At 42.5% G+C, this 5,419-nt stretch overlaps 3 long non-coding RNA genes across 3 annotated transcripts in view; 1 reads left to right on the top strand and 2 right to left on the bottom strand.

The window, feature by feature from the left end:
- Nucleotides 1-1,406, bottom strand: part of LOC118429501 — a 2,196-nt gene extending 790 nt beyond the window's left edge. The window contains exons 1-3 of the long non-coding RNA XR_004832732.1: nucleotides 829-1,406; nucleotides 345-483; nucleotides 95-225 (exon numbers count right to left, since the gene is read on the bottom strand). This is a non-coding gene — a long non-coding RNA (uncharacterized LOC118429501). The remainder of the gene's footprint in view (nucleotides 1-94; nucleotides 226-344; nucleotides 484-828) is intronic.
- A 7-nt stretch (nucleotides 1,407-1,413) lies between these two features.
- On the bottom strand, nucleotides 1,414-3,467 carry LOC118429503. Its single transcript, XR_004832733.1, has 3 exons — nucleotides 3,384-3,467; nucleotides 2,202-3,178; nucleotides 1,414-1,821 (listed from the first exon to the last, which is right to left on the bottom strand). It is a non-coding gene; the product is annotated as an uncharacterized LOC118429503 (long non-coding RNA).
- Nucleotides 3,468-3,558: 91 nt separating this feature from the next.
- On the top strand, nucleotides 3,559-5,072 carry LOC118429400. The gene is made up of 5 exons (XR_004832724.1): nucleotides 3,559-3,789; nucleotides 3,902-4,096; nucleotides 4,385-4,546; nucleotides 4,689-4,813; nucleotides 5,015-5,072. It is a non-coding gene; the product is annotated as an uncharacterized LOC118429400 (long non-coding RNA).
- Nucleotides 5,073-5,419: the final 347 nt, after the last annotated feature.

The raw sequence follows: 5,419 nt of genomic DNA, 5'->3' as shown, positions 1-5,419 counted from the left end.
ATAGGTTACTGATCTTATCTGATCAAAGTTGGTATAAACTGTTCAACATCAGTGACACTCTGTGTTTACGGTGTGAGTTGTACAGGATACTCACAGTTGTGTTAACCCAGTTAACGGTGTGCTTGTCTGCTTCCTCCCTCCAATACTTGCGAACAGGTTCAAAATCAGGGCCAGGACGTATGCACGCATCAGCTGCCTAACAGCTTAGCTGTCCACACATAAGTCCTAATTTTGAAAAGAAAAAGAAACCTCTACTAAGCATTGTTCAGGTACAGGCATTGAACTTGTCAGCTAAAGATTGCCATCCTATTTCTGCTTTCACATAATACAGTACAGCACAGCACCTTGTCATATGTCTCGGAAAGACTGAACGCCTCCTTGGCTCGGTGATGCACTGGATGTTGTCCCGAAGCACTTTCAGTGGCAGGCGATTGACAGATCAATTCCCCAGCTCCTTTCCTCTCGTACGGCTTGCAGGCGTTTCTAACAAATCGGTTAAAGAAACAGTCATGCATGATTTGCCTCAACACCGCTGCATGCAACAAATACACAAGGTACAGATAACAATGTTTCCGACCAAGTTTTCTATTTCACAAACAGTCAAACCGCAATACAAAGGTATTCATATACTTCATTCAACTCAGAGTCAGATGAATAATTAATATAAAAAGACTTTTCTACTGAGTATATAATTGTTTAGGTACCAAAATCGAAATTGAAACTGTTAACTTAAACTTGCCTACATCAATGAAAAAGTCATCCATGGACAAAGACTGTTGTCTTACAATTAAAAATTGTGTGCTTAAATCACACAATACGGTACGATACCTTGTCATATATGTTGGAAGACTCCATTCGGTCACGTCCGGTACCTTCCTTCGTCAGTCCTCGCCTCCCTTTCCACGTCCGGACATTTCTTCTTACGGTGCGATGATCCTCGGTAGAAAAGACAAAACGAAAATGAATCATTTTGGCTCAGAAATATAGAAAATATACCTTATACTTATTAATAAGTTAAAGTACAGAAAGTTAACTTGGATTGTGATTAAAATTTCCGTTCTAGATTTATCATGAAACAGTGGGATGAATTTATGTGTAGTAACGATTGAGTGTGCTTCAATGAAATCCCAAGTAATGTTGACGTTTGTGTCAGTTTAAATTTTGAGAGCTATGGCTGTTTCAGTCTGTTTCTGCGGTATACAAGCCCGATGAATGGCTGATTCGGTTTCTGTGACTGTGTCTACCGGCCGAGAGGTCGAGTATTTCTACAGGAATTAACTACTAATATCAAATAGGTTCTTCAACCACCTGTCGTCCTTTCTGGCCTGTGTTGTTCTCTTGGTTCGGGACCCAAGAGAGCGACACAAAGCAGATTATGTAATGGTCTAGGTTCCCGACAACCACTGACCATGATATAAAACAGAAATTACAACAGATGGTGAACCAGGGAAGACCCTGTTTTGTAAACAACAGAATAATTTTACGACCAAATACACTCCCGGCAACACAGCCACAGAAACCAACAGAAACAAAAATCAGCCACACACCAGGCATGTACACCACGGAAACGGACTGAAGCCTAGCTTGACTGCAAAAGGAGCCTCCATTTACAAAATGCACGTCCGAATATCTACCAGAAACATCCCTCGGTATGTCAACAAAACACACTCAATTCATTGACTGCCTATCGTGGCTATGACAAGTCAGTCCCAGTCCATATCTGCAAGATGTTACCATTTTAACCCCAGAAGACACATATTATGTACTTAACTTAAACATTGCGGCTGCAGTTGATCCGGGCTTGATGGCATCACTAAGATCCTAGAAGCAAAAAAAAGTGAATAAGGTGCAGATTTAACGTCTTGTTTTAGCGATAAATAAGGCGCAAATCGGTAAAAGAAAGAGCCATGCATGATTTGCCTCAACACCGCTGTAACAAACACACAAAGTGCAGCCAACAATGTCTACGACCAAGTTTCCCACCTCACAAACAGTCAGACCGTAATACAAAGGTATTCATACACTTCATTCAATTCAGAGTCAGATAAGTTTCTACTGAGTGTATAATTGTTTAGGTACCAAAATCGAAATTGAAACTGTAAACTTAAACTTGCCAACACAAATGAAAATGGTCATCCATGGACAAAGACTGTTGTCTTACAATTAAAAATTGTGTGCTTTGACTGAATTCAGTACGATACCTTGTCATATGTGTCAGAAGACTGTGAATCTCCATTCAGTCACGTCCGGTACCTTCCTTCGTCAGTCCTCGCCTCCCTTTCCACGTCCGGACATTTCTTCTTACGGTGCGATGATCCTCGGTAGAAAAGACAAAACGAAAATGAATCATTTTGGCTCAGAAATATAGGAAATATACCTTAGACTTAACTTAAAGCACAGAAAGTTAACTTGGTTTGTGATTAAAATTTCCGTTCTAGATTTATCATGGAAACAGTGGGATGAATTTATGTGTAGTAACGATTGAGTGTGCTTCAATGAAATCCCAAGTAATGTTGACGTTTGTGTCAGTTTAAATTTCGAGAGCTATGGCTGTTTCAGTCTGTTTCTGCGGTATACAAGCCCGATGAATGGCTGATTCGGTTTCTGTGACTGTGTTTACGCCGAGAGGTCGAGTATTTCTACAGGAATTAACTACTAATATCAAATAGGTTCTTCAACCACCTGTCGTCCTTTCTGGCCTGTGTTGTTCTCTTGGTTCGGGACCCAAGAGAGCGACACAAAGCAGATTATGTAATGGTCTAGGTTCCCGACAACCACTGACCATGACATAAAACAGAAATTACAACAGATGGTGAACCAGGGAAGACCCTGTTTTGTAAACAACAGAATAATTTTACGACCAAATACACTCCCGGCAACACAGCCACAGAAACCAACAGAAACAAAAATCAGCCACACACCAGGCATGTACACCACGGAAACGGACTGAAGCCTAGCTTGACTGCAAAAGGAGCCTCCATTTACAAAATGCACGTCCGAATATCTACCAGAAACATCCCTCGGTATGTCAACAAAACACACTCAATTCATTGACTTTCTATCGTGGCTATGACAAGTTAGTCCCAGTCCATATCTGCAAGATGTTACCATTTTAACCCCATAAGACACAAAAGCACTTAACTTGTTCCGGGGTTGATGGCACCACTAAGATCCTGGACTGAGCAAGAAAGTGAATAATTTAGAGGCGTAATAAAATCTAAGGAATAAGGCATAAGGATGCCTTACATGTAAATTTTTTTGCATTCTCTTTTGGTCACAAAAGAATGGAATGTTAACGTTACGGATTATTTAATTATCGGACTAATGATAGTCTGAACTAATAACCGTAGAAGACGTATAAACACAATAAGGCACTTACTTACCTGTTGTCTCAAGCGGTCGCGATGTTGTTCTGTGCTGGGACGCTGCGAGCCAAGTCCTAATCACCTCAGACGAATGACGGGGTTAAGACAGGGGCAGGTGCACGATTCGCCTTGTCTACAAAATTGATCAATTTATTGACCAATCACAGACCAGTAATCTTTTTCACCTGTGTTGGGCACGCGTTTCTGAGCTTGTCTAGACCACGGCATTGTCATTCGATTCTTGAGTCATGCGAGACCGTAACCGCTTCGTCTCGCACCGCCGTACGCAGAACTATCTACAAACGGCATGGGACACAAGGGTTGCCGACGAGAGACGCCAACCTTTACTGCAGGTGTTTCAAGATAACGTCCGGGGATATATCGTTTTATACGTCGAGACAGACGACAAGCTCTGCTATTCTATGTAGGTGGACTTTATCAATTATTGCTGTTTATCAGAGGTGTCCAGTTGTAATTGTGTGCCACATTTCCACTTACCGTTGGGCAGCCGTTGAACCTTTTTGCGTTTGTTGCAGCGGTGGCGAGACAGCTGACGCGAACCCGTCTCTTATCTCGGAATCGCACCGTATGGAAAAAAATATCTACCGGGTTGGGTACTTCACGACACGTTCCGGGAGACGTCGGGAGAATCTTAGGGTTCATCTTTGAGGAGATCTGCGGTGTTCAAAACAGCAGGCTGACGACTAGGTATTCCCCAGGCATTTGATAAGGTATAGAAGCTATGCATGTGTTGGAAGTATACAGGCTTTTCATATAACGTAATCTGCGCCATGTTGGATTACAGCGTACGTCTGTTAACCACACGAAGATGCTACTGCTTAATTCAATTACCCGTCAACATGATCGTCGGAGGATTCAAATTATTCAGTATGACGGCATTGAAAAGCCTGTGGAAAAATACTAGCAATATTTCGTCATCATCAGATATTTATTTGTAGGACAGCAGTATTTGTCAAGAGGCCACATTCATTAATTTTATAGTTTCAATTTCTGTATAGGAACTCTGACAGCAGAAGTCGTGACTGTAGAATCAGTGAACAGTTCTGAAGCACGGTTGGACCTGTGCTGGGGGAAGAAGGAGTGCTGTGTGTGACAGGAGGGTGACACGACAGGCAGCAAAGCCTAATTCACCTAGGAATCCTGCAAGGTATCCCCACAAGGTAAATATTGACATTAGTAGTACTATTAGAGGTTCTAATTGTGAATCACATTTAACCAATGGACAGTCGTTGAGCCTTTGCTGGTTGTTGCAGTGGTGGTGAATCAGCTGATGAATGTATGTTTCTTTTACCGAAATTTCAGCAAAATTCATGTCTGGACGCACTAAGAGAGGAGCCGGATAAGGGAGGTGCCAGGTACCAGCGTCACTGAAGGTGTTTCTCGACATCAGTGCGTCACGCAAGCCAAGAAGGCACCAAGCCCAACACGTAGGGTGTTTTTCTGAATTCAGAGTAAAGCGGTGGTGGAACCCCTCATACAGACCCTCATTACAATAATTCTATTACGTAACTCTGCATGACTGGTTACCATTTCCACTCCTTGTGGGGCATAAAGATATTTATTTGTTGGACAGCAGTCATTGTCAGAAGAACACATTCATTGATTTTACAGTTTCAATTTCTGTATAGGAACTCTGACAGCAGAAGTCGTGAATGCAGAATCAGTAAACAGTTTTGAAGCACGGTTATATCTGTGCAGGGGGAGGAAGGAGTACTGCGGGTGACACGACAGGCAGCAAAGCCTAATTCACCAAGGAATCCTGCACGATATCCCCCACAAGGGAAATATTGACAATAGTAGTACTATTAGAGGTTCTAATATTGTGTATCACATTCAACCAATGGACAGTCGTTGAGCCTTTCCTGGTTGTTGCAGCCGTGGTGAATCAGCTGATGAACGTCTGTTTCTTTTACCGAAATCACAGCAAAAGTCATGTCTGGACGCACTAAAGAGAGGAGCTGGATAAGGGAGGTGCCACGCAGCAGCGTCACTGAAGGTGTTTCTCCACATCAGTGCATGGCCAATCCAAGGAG

The sequence above is a fragment of the Branchiostoma floridae genome, chromosome 13, assembly GCF_000003815.2.
Source record: "Branchiostoma floridae strain S238N-H82 chromosome 13, Bfl_VNyyK, whole genome shotgun sequence".
NCBI classification, from domain to species: Eukaryota; Metazoa; Chordata; class Leptocardii; order Amphioxiformes; family Branchiostomatidae; genus Branchiostoma; species Branchiostoma floridae.
Note: the sequence above shows the minus strand (reverse complement) of the source record. Positions and strands in the feature narration are given on the sequence as shown.